This window comes from Nycticebus coucang, chromosome X, assembly GCF_027406575.1.
Source record: "Nycticebus coucang isolate mNycCou1 chromosome X, mNycCou1.pri, whole genome shotgun sequence".
Taxonomy (NCBI): Eukaryota; Metazoa; Chordata; class Mammalia; order Primates; family Lorisidae; genus Nycticebus; species Nycticebus coucang.
The window spans coordinates 149,403,614-149,415,043 of record NC_069804.1 but is presented as its reverse complement, the minus strand read 5'-3'; the positions used below and the strand labels follow the sequence as shown (position 1 = coordinate 149,415,043).

Sequence of the window (11,430 nt, the reverse complement as noted above, 5' to 3'; positions counted from 1 at the left end):
CCAGGAAAAGCCAGTCACCATTCATAGCCTGCCCATGGTGGATCAGGCGGCATCTGTGCTGGCTCTTTGGCCAACACCCAGCTTGGGAAAAGTCCAGGGCCTGCCTGCAGAGGAGCTGATCCAAAATGAACCTGAGAAAGGGCTCATGCCACAAATGCTGCTTGCTTCAAACAGGACACCCTCAGTCTTGATCCCCCTAAGGCTAGCATCTCCTTCCTGAATAGGCAGGGACAAAAGCAGAGAGAGAGAAGCAGAGAAAGCACCACCTCACACATACTCCTCACAGTCAGCAATGATCACCTATTGCCATGGTGCCATGCCTTCCTTTCATCACTGCCCTGATGGAAGCAGCCCTTCCTCCTGCAACCAGCCCCTGGCTCATCTCTCCAGGGCCACAGAGTACCCCTCCCGCCTTCCCACAAGGCTGTGCACTAAAAACCTATACAAGAAGGAGACCTGTCCCAGCCACATAATTTCTTGAATACTTTTGATCCATGGTTGGTTGAATCCAAGGATGCAGAACTCGTGAGTGCCAAATGCTGACTGTAATTCATTGTCCTTCATCTCAGACAGCTTGCAACACATTGAGAAAAGATGGTCAAGGCCAAGTGCAGTAGTTCCACACTTTGGGAGTCTGAAGCGGGAAGATGGCTTGAGGTCAGGAGTTCAACACCAGCCTGAGAAACATACCAAGACACTGCCTCTACAAAAATAAAATTTAGGGGGCGGCACCTGTGGCTCAAAGGATTAGGGCACCAGCCCCATATACCAGAGGTGGTGGGTTCAAACCCAGCCCCGGCAAAAAAATAAAAATAATAATAATAAATAAATAAAGAATAAATAAAAATTACCTTTAAAAAAATAAAAATAAAATTTAGCGCAAGTGCAGTGGCTCAGGCCTGTAATTCTAGCACTCTGGGAGGCCAAGGCTGGTAGATTGCCTGAGCTCACAGGTTCAAGACCAGCCTGAACCAGAGTGAGACCCCATCTCTAAAAATAGCCAGGCACTGTGGTGGGCACCTGTAGTCTCAGCTAATCGGGAGGCTGAGACAAGTGAATCACTTGAGCCCAAGAGTTGGAGGTTGCTGTGAGCTATGATGCCACGGTAGTCTACCAAGGGTGACAAAGTGAGACTCTGTCTCAGAACAAAAAAAAAAAAAGAAAGAAAAAGATAAGCTCAAATAAATCAAGTCAAGGGCTATAGTGCTATTATAGAGGACTGACAAAGTAGAATGTAAGCACAAAGGAGACTGTAAGCAGAAATCACAAAAGATGACTAATAGTTGAAATGAGCCTCCTGAATTTGGAACTTGACGGGGCAGGCAGTGCCTGGTGCCTGAGCAACTTTGTCTGAACTTTCAGCCTACACTGTCCACAGAGCTGCCACCCTCAGCACTCATTTGGCTGGATGGTACCCAACACATAAGCATCACTCCTGAACTCTGGCAGGTACCTGTAGTCCCAGCTACTCAGGAGGCTGAGGCAAGAGCATTGCTTGAGCCCAAGAGTCTGAAGTCACTGTGAGCTGTGACACCACAGCACTCTACCAAGGGCAACATAGTGTGACTCTGTCTCAAAAAATAAAAGAAAAAGAAGAAGATCATTAGATTTCTGGAACAAAACTATAATGAAGCCTCAAACTATCAAAACCTGTGGGATACTGCCAAGGCAATCCTTAGAGGGAAATTTATAGCATTAGATGCCTTCATCAAGAAAACAGAGCAAGTCAGCAACCTAATGGGCCATCTCAAGCAACTGGAAATGGAAGAACAATCTAATCCCAAACCCAGCAGAAGAAAAGAAATAACCAAAATTAGACCAAACCTAAATTAAATTTAAAACAAAAGAATTGGCTCTGCACCTGTAGCTCAAGAGGCTAGGGTGCAAGCCACATACCCCGGAGCTGGCGGGTTCGAATCCAGCCTGGCCCGCCAAACAACAATGACAACTACAACCAGGAAATGGCCAGGTGTTGTGGCAGGTGCCTGTGGTCCCAGCTACTTGGGAGGCTGAGGCAATAGAATTGCTTAAGCCCAAGAGTTTGAGTTTGCTGTGAGCTGTGATGTCCAAGGTGACAGCTTAAGACAATGTCTCAGAAAAAAAAAAAAAAGAAAAGAAAAAGAAAGAAAAGAGAACAAAATATTCAGGCTCGGCACCTGTAACACAGTGGTTACAGCGTCAGTCACGTACATCAAGGCTGGTGGGTTCAAACCCAGCCCAGGCCAACTAAACAACAATGACAACTGCAACAAGAAATAGCCAGGTGTTGAGGTGGGCACCTGTAGTCCCAGCTACTGGGAGGCTGAAGCTAGAGAATCATTTAAGCCCAGGAGTTTGAGGTTGCTGTGAGCTGTGATGCCACAACTGTACCAAGGGTGACATAGGGAGACTCTGTCTCAAAAAAAAAAAAAAATTGGGCGGCGCCTGTGGCTCAGTCGGTAAAGGCGCCGGCCCCATATACTGAGGGTGGCGGGTTCAAACCCGGCCCCGGCTGAACTGCAACCAAAAAATACCTGGGCGTTGTGGCGGGCACCTGTAGTCCCAGCTACTCGGGAGGCTGAGGCAAGAGAATCGCTGAAGCCCAGGAGTAGGAGGTTGCTGTGAGCTGTGTGATGCCACCGCACTCTACTGAGGGCTATGTCTCTACAAACAAACAAACAAACAAACAAAAAAGAATTATTCAGAAGACCAGCAAAACAAAAAGTTGGTTCTTTGAAAAGATTAATAAAATTGATAAACTCTTGGCTAGAATAACCAAAAACAGAAAAATAATATTTCTAATAACTACAGCCAGAAATGATAAAGGGTAAATAACAATAGATGCCACAAGAGATTCTCAATAATTACTACCAAAAAAACTATTCCCAGAAATATGAAAGTGTAGAGGAGATGGACCAATATCTAGAAGCAGAATACCTTCCAAAATTCAGCCGGAAAGATTTAGAAATCTTAAATAGACCAACATCAAGTAGTGAAATAGCATCAATTATACAAAATCTCCCAGAAGAGAAAAACCCTGGACCAGATGGTTTCACACCAGAATTCTATCAAACCTTCATAGAGGAACTAGTTCATATAATGCATAAACTTTTCCAAAATATAGAGAAAGAAGGACTCCTCCCCAACACATTCAATGAAACAAATATCCTGATCCCCAAACCAAGAAAGGACCCAATATAAAAAAAGAAAACTAGGGCGGTGCCTGTGGCTCAGTCAGTAAGGCGCCGGCCCCATATACCGAGGGTGGCGGGTTCAAACCCGGCCCCAGCCAAACTGCAACCAAAAAATAGCCGGGTGTTGTGGTGGGTGCCTGTAGTCCCAGCTACTTGGGAGGCTGAGGCAACGGAATCGCTTAAGCCCAGGAGTTGGAGGTTGCTGTGAGCTGTGTGAGGCCACGGCACTCTACCGAGGGCCATAGAGTGAGACTCTGTCTCTACAAAAAAAATAAAAAAATAAAAAAAAAAACTATAGGCCAATATCATTAACGAATATCGATGCTAAAGTATTCAACAAGATATTAGCAAACAAAAAATACAATATTTAAACTGCAACCAAAAAAAAAAATAGCCGGGCGTTGTGGCGGGCGCCTGTAATCCCAGCAACTCAGGAGGCTGAGGCAAGAGAATTGCTTAAGCCCAGGAGTTGGAGGCTGCTATGAGCTGTGTGAGGCCACGGCACTCTACCGAGGGCCATAAAGTGAAACTCTGTCTCTACCAAAAAAAAAAAAAAAAATACAATATTTGTATTGTTTTTCTACCAGTAAGTTTCTCCCACCATCTGTCTTGTAAATATTGTAATATTTTTAAGTTTAATATTATAAGCATAGATTTACTCTGAAATAAATGACTTCATGAATGTGAAATGTTTGGGCAAATTAAAGGAAAATCTCTTCATAACTTGAAAAAAAAAGATAATAGCAAACAGAATACAAAAACACATTTAAAGGGCGGCCCCTGTGGTTCAGTGAGCAGGGCGCCGGCCCCATATACCGAGGGTGGTGGGTTCAAACCCAGCCCCGGCCAAACTGCAACAAAAAAATAGCCGGGCGTTGTGGCAGGCGCCTGTAGTCCCAGCTACTCGGGAGGCTGAGGCAAGAGAATCGCCTAAGCCCAGGAGTTGGAGGTTGCTGTGAGCTGTGTGACGCCACGGCACTCTACCGAGGGCAATAAAGTGAGACTCTGTCTCTACAAAAAAAAAAAAAAAAAAAAACACATTTAAAAGGTTATACACCGTGATCATGTGGGTTTTTCCCAGAGACACAAGATTGGTTCAACATACACAAATCTATAAATATAATAGACCACACAAATAGAATCAAAGACAAAGACCATATGATTCTTTCAATTGATGTAGAAAAGGCTTTTCTTTTTTTTTTTTTTTTGAGACAGAGTCTCACTATGCTGCCCTCAGTAGAGTGCTGTATCATCACAGCTCACAGCAACCTCAAACTCTTGGGCTTAAGTGATCCTCTTGCTTCAACTTCCCAAGTAGCTGGGACTACAGGCACCCGCCACAACGCCTGGTTATTTTTTTCTTGCAGTTGTCATTGTTGTTTAGCTGGCCCGGGCAGGGCTCAAACCTGCCAGCCTCGGTGCATGTGGCTGGCGCCACAACCACTGTGCTACAGGCTCTGAGCTAGGCTCTTTTTTGTTTTGAGACAGAATCTCTCTTTGTCACCGTTGGTAGAGAGCTGTGGTGTCATAGCTCACAGCAACCTCAGACTCCTGGGCTCAAGCGATTCTCTTGCCTCAGCCTCCTGAGTAGTTGGGACTACAGGAACCTGTCACAATACCCAGCTATTTTTAGAGACAGGGTCTGGCTCTTGCTCAGGCTGGTCTCAAACCCATGAACTCAGGCAATCCACCCACCTTGGCCTCCCAAGTGTTAGGATTACAGGCATGAGCCATCACGCCCAGCCCCCAAAAAGACTTTTGACAATATCCACCATCCTTTCATTATAAAAACACTCAAGAAAATAGGCTCAGATGGAACATTCCTTAAGCTGATAGAGGCTGTCTACAACAAACCCATAGCCAATATCATATTGAATGGGGTAAAACTCAAAGCATTTTCGCTCAAGTCTGGAACCAGACAAGGACGCCCACTGTCTCCACTGCTATTCAACATGGTGTTGGAAGTTCTAGCCATCACAATCAGGCAAGAGAAGGAGATCAAAGGAATCCAAATGGGGACAGAGGAGGTCAAACTATCCCACTTCACAGATAACATGATCTTATACCTGGAAAACCACAGGGACTCAACTGCAAAGCTCTTAGAAGTGATCAAGGAATATAGCAGCATCTCAGGATACAAAATCAATATGCACAAATCAGTATCCTTTGTATATGCCAACAATCGTCAAGCCAAGAATAAAATCAACGACTCTATTCCTTTTACAATTGCACCAAAGAAGATGAAATACCTGGGAATATATCTAACTAAGGACATGAAAGAACTCTATAAAGAGAATTATGAAACTTTGAGAAAGTAAATAGCAGATGTCAACAAATGGAAGAACATACCATGCTCATGGCTGGGAAGAATCAATATTGTTAAAATGTCTATACTACCCAGCTCAGTGCCCATAGCTCAGTGAGTAGGACGTCAGCCACATACACTGAGGTTGGCAGGTTCAAACCACAGCCTGGGCCTGCTAAATAACAATGACTGTAACATAAAAAAAAAAATAGCCAGGCAATGCTGCGGGTGCCTGTAGTCCCAGCTACTTGGGAAGCTGAGGCAAGAGAATCAATTAACCCCAAGAGTTTGAGGTTTCTTTTTTTTTTCTCCACCCTTCTCCCTGAGTTTGAGGTTTCTGTGAGCTGTGACACCACCGCACTCTACCAAGGGCAACACAGTGAGACTCTTGTCTCAAAAAAGAAAAATGTCTATACTACCTAAAGCAATCTATAGCATTAATGCAACCCCCATCAAAGCACCAAGGTCATACTTTGTTTTATTTATCGATTTTTATTTTATTTATTTATTTATTTATTGTGGTTTTTTGGCCGGGGCTGGGTTTGAACCCGCCACCTCTGGCATATGGGACCGGCGCCCTACTCCCTGAGCCACAGGCACCGCCCTTATTTATTTATTTTTGAGACAAGAGTCTCACTATGTCGTCCTCGGTAGAGTGCTGTGACGTCACAGCTCACAGCAACTTCCAACTCTTGGGCTTAAACAATTCTCTTGCCTCAGCCTCCCAAGTCACATAGCATCTGCCGCAACACCCGGCTATTTTCTTGTTGCAGTTTTCAGTGTTATTTAGCTGGCCTGGGACAGCTCAAACCCATGAGCCTTGGTGCATGTGGCTGGCACTGTAACCACCGTGCTACGGGTGCTGAGCCTATTTATTTTTTTGAGACCAAGTCTCACTTCGTCATCCTCGGTAGAGTGCTGTGGTGTTCATAGCTCACAGCAACCTCACAGTCTTGGGCTCAAGCAATTCTCTTGCCTTGGCCTCCCAAGGAGCTGGGACTACAGGTGCCCACCACAATGCCCAGCTCTTTTTAGAAACAGGGTCTTGCTCTTGCTCAGGCTGGTCTCCAACCCATGAGCTCAGGCAATCCACCCACCTCGACCTCCCAGAGAGCTAGGATTATAGGTATGAGCCACCTAGCCCAGCCTCATACTTTATTATTATTATTATTATTATTATTTTGTAGAGACAGAGTCTCACTTTATCGCCCTTGGTAGAGTGCCATGGCATCACACAGCTCACAGCAACCTCCAACTCCTGGGCTGAAGCGATTCTCTTGCCTCAGCCTCCCGAGTAGCTGGGACTACAGGCGCCCACCACAACGCCCAGCTATTTTTTGGTTGCAGTTCAGCCGGGGCTGGGTTTGAACCCGCCACCCTCGGTATATGGGGCCGGCGCCTTACCGACTGAGCGACAGGCGCTGCCCCAGCCTCATACTTTAAAGACATTGAAAACATAGTCCATAGTCTGCCTGTGGCTCAATGAGTAGGGCACCAGCCCCATATACCAAGGGTGGTAGGTTGGAACCCGGCCCCGGCCAAACTGCCGGGCATTGTGGCGGGCATTGTGGCGGGCGCCTGTAGTCCCAGCTACTCAGGAGACTGAGGCAAGAGAATCACCTAAGCCCAAGAGCTGGAGGTTGCTGGGAGCTACAACATCACAGCACTCTACTGAGAGCAACAAAGTGAGGCTCTGTCTCTAAAAAAAAAAAGAAAAGAAAAGAAAAGAAAAAATTGTCCCTCGATTCATATAGAACCAGAAAAAAACGCAAATAGCAAATACAATTCTTAGAAATAAAAACAAATCTGGAGGCATCACGTTGCCAGATTTCAGGTTATATTACAAGGCTATAGTGATCAAAACAGCATGGTACTGGCACAGAAATAGAGATGTAGATCTATGGAATAGAATAGAGAATCTAGAAATGAACCCAGCCACATAGCATCATTTAATCTTTGATAAGCCTAATAAAAACATTTAATAGGGGGGCAGTGCCATATACCGAGGGTGGCGGGTTCAAACCCGGCCCTGGCCAAACTGCAACCAAAAAATAGCTGGGCGTTGTGGCGGGTGCCTGTAGTCCCAGCTACTCGGGAGGCTGAGGCAAGAGAATCGCTTAAGCCCAGGAGTTAGAGGTTGCTGTGAGCTGTGTGATGCCATGGCACTCTACCGAGGGCCATAACGTGAGACTCTGTCTCTACAAAAAAAAAAAAAAAAAACATTTAATAGGGAAAAGAATCCTTATTTAACAAATGGTACTGGGAGAACTGGTTATCCACATGTAGATGACTGAAACAAGACCCACACTTCTCACCTTTAACAAAAATTGATTCTTGTTGCATAAAAGATTTAAATTTAAGACATAAAACAATAAAAATTCTAGAAGACAGTGTGGGGAAAACATTTAAAGTTATTGGCCTGGGAAAAATCTTTATGAGGAAGATGCCCCTAGCAATTGCATCAACACCAAAAATAAATAATTGGGATTTGATCAAGCCAAAAAGCTTTTGCACAGCTAAGGGTACTACAAACAAAGCAAACAGACAGCCTTTGTAGAGGGAGAAGATTTTTCCATGTTATGAATCTGACAAAGGCTTAATAACTAGTATCTATAGAGAACTCAAATTAAACAATAAGAAAGGAACATACAAACACGGGTGGCGCCTGTGGCTTAAAGGAGTAGGGTGCCGGCTCCATATGCCAAAGGTGGCAGGTTCAAACCCAGCCCCCAGCCAAAAGCTGCCAAAAAAAAAAAAAAAAAGAAAGAAAAGTACAAACAATCCTCTCTATAAATGGGCAAAAGATTTGAACAGGAACTTCTTCATGGATGACAGACAAATAGCCAACAAACACATGAAGAAATGCTCATTGTCTTTCTCTCTTTTTATTTTTTGAGACAGATTCTCACTATGTTGCCCTCAGTAGAGTGCTGTCGCATCACAGCTCACAGCAACCTCAAACTCTTAGGCCTAAGCAATTCTCTTGCCTCAGCCTCCCAAGCAGCTCAGACCATAGGCACCCACCACAACGCCTGGCCATTTTTTTCTTGTAGTTGACATTGTTGTTCAGCAGGCCCAGACTGGGTTCAAACCCACCAGCCCCAGTGTATGTGGCCGGTGCCCTAACCACTGAGTTAGGGGCACTGAGCAAATGCTCATCATCTTTAATCATCAGAAAAATGTAAATCAAAACCACTGTAAGATATCACTAACCCTAGCAAGATTAGCACATCAAATCACCAGATGCTGGTGTGGATGTGGAGAGGGACTGCAAACTAATATAGCCCCTTTTGGACAGAAGTATGGAGAATCATCAAAGTTCTAAATGTAAACCTTCCATTTGACCCTGCAATCTCATTACTAGGTATCTACCCAAAAAACTAAAACTAATTTTACCACAAAAAAATTTGCACTAGAACATTTATTGCAGCTCAATTCATAATTGCCAAGTCGTGGAAGTAACCTAAATGAACATCAACCCATGAATGGATCAACAAACTGTGGTATATGTATACCATAGAATATTATTCAGCCATTAAAAAAGATGGAGTCTTTACATTTCTTTTTTGAGACAGAGTCTCGCTTTATTGCCCTCGGTAGAGTGCTGTAGCATCACAGCTCACAGCAACCTCCAGCTCCTAGGCTTAGGCAATTCTCTTGCCTCAGCCTCCCGAGTAGCTAGAACTACAGGCGCCCACCACAACGCCCGGCTATTTTTTTGTTGCAGTTTAGCCGGGGCCTGGTTCAAACCTGCCACCCAGGGTATATGGGGCTGGTGCCCTACTCAATGATCCACAGGCACCGCCCACCTTTTTTTTTTTTTTTTTCAAACAAAACATGCTGTTTGGCCAGGAGGGGTGGTTCACTCCTTGCACTCTGGGAGGCCAAGGTGGGAGGATTGCTTAAGCTGAGGAGCTTGAGCTTAGCAAGAGTGAGACCCATCTTTACTAAAAATAGAAAAACTAGGAGAACACTCAAGGAACTAAAAGTAGACCTACCATTCAATCCGGCAATTCCTCTACTACGTATATACCCAGATGATCAAAAACTTTTTTTACAACAGGGTGGCACCTGTGGCTCAAGGCATATGGCGCTGGCCCCTTATACTGGGGGTGGCAGGTTCAAGCCCAGCCAGAGCCAAAACTGAAAAAAAAAAATTATTTTACAACAAAGACATTTGCACCAGATTGTTTATTACAGCCCAATTCATAATTGCCAAGACATGGAAACAGCCCAAGTGCCCATAAACCCATGAATGGATTAACAAATTGTAGTATATGTATACCATGGAATACTATGCCGCCATAAAGAGGTGGAGACTTCACATCTTTTATGTTTACCTGGATGGAGCTGAAACATTTTCTTTTCTTTCTCTTCTTTTCCTTTCTTTTCTTTTCTTTTCTTTTCCTTTCCTTTCGTCTTATATTGTCACCCTTGGTAGAGTGCCTTGGCATCACAACTCACAGCAACTTCCAGCTCTTGGGCATAGGCAATTCTCTTGCCTCAGCCTCCCAAGTAGCTGGGACTACAGGGGCCTGCCACAATGCCCAGATATATTTTTGTTGCACTTTGTCCAGGGCAGGGTTCGAACCCACCACCCTTGGTATATGGGGCCGGCGCCCTACTCACTGAGCCAAAGGCGCCACCCCGGAACATATTCTACTTAGTAAAGAATCTACAGAATGGAAAATGAAGTATCCAATGTACTCAATACTACTATGAAATCAATAAAAAAAAGAAATCAATATATAATCACCTACACATTCATATGAATGGCAAAACGTAACTATAGTCCAGGAAGTAGAAGATAAGAGGAGAGAAAGGGGAGGGGAGGGAGATATGGGAGGAGGGAGGGTATATGGGGGGACCTCACCTAAGAAATTAATATAATTGTGATGGATGTGTTACTTAGTTCAATGTAAGCCTTTCACATTGTATATCAAAACAGTACACCAAACCCCATAAATGCATCAATGTACAAAGTTATGATTGAATAAAAAATAATTTAAAAGGGGCGGCACCTGTGGCTCAATTGGTAGGGCACCGCCCCCGTATACTGAGGGTGGTGGGTTGGAACCTGGCCCCAGCCAGCTAAAACAGCAATGAGAATTGAAACAAAAATAGCCGGGCGTTGTGGTGGGCGCCTGTAGTCCCAGCTACTCAGGAAGCTGAAGCAAGAGAATCGCTTAAGCCCAAGAGTCGGAGGTTGTTGTGAGCTGTGACGGCTGGGTACTCTACTGAGGGTGACAAACTGAGACTCTGTTTCAAAAAAAATAGGCTCAGTGCCTGTGGCTCAAGGGGCTGAGGCGCCAGCCACATACACCTGAGCTGGCGGGTTCAAATCCAGCCTGGGCCCACCAAACAACAATGATGGCTGCAACCAAAAAATAGCTGGGCGTTGTGGCGGGTGCCAGTAGTCCCAGCTACTTGGGAGGCAGAGGCAGGAGAATCGCTTGAGCCCAGGAGTTGGAGGTTGCTGTGAGCCGTGATGCCACGACACTCTACCCAGGGCAACAGCTTGAGGCGCTGTCTCAAAAAAAAATAATAATAATAAATAAATAAATAAATACTTACCTGACAGGGGAGATACAGAGATCATGAAGGTGGTTTTCCCAGGGCGAGGCTTATCCATTGCACTCCGGATGTGTTGACCCCTGCAATTTCCCCAAATGTGGGAAACTCGACTGCATAATTTGTGTTAGTGGGGGACAGCGTTTGTGCTTTCCCCTAAAAATAAAATAAAATAAAAATAAAAATAGAGAAACTAGCTGGGTGTTATGGTCTGTGCCTATAGTCCTATCTACTCAGGAAGCTGAGGCAATAGGATCACTTAAGCCAAGAGTTTGAGGTTGCTGTGAGTTATGATGCCACAGCACTCGCCTGAGGGCAAGGGCGACAGAGAGACTCTATCTCAAAAAAAAAAAAAAGATTCTGTTTGATTTATTTAGGAAG

The 11,430-nt window shown here is 44.7% G+C and overlaps 1 non-coding gene across 1 annotated transcript; it reads left to right on the top strand.

The window, feature by feature from the left end:
- The first annotated feature begins 11,044 nt into the window (after positions 1–11,044).
- Positions 11,045–11,208, top strand: LOC128578834 (U1 spliceosomal RNA). Its single transcript, XR_008377938.1, has one exon. It is a non-coding gene; the product is annotated as a U1 spliceosomal RNA (small nuclear RNA).
- Positions 11,209–11,430: the final 222 nt, after the last annotated feature.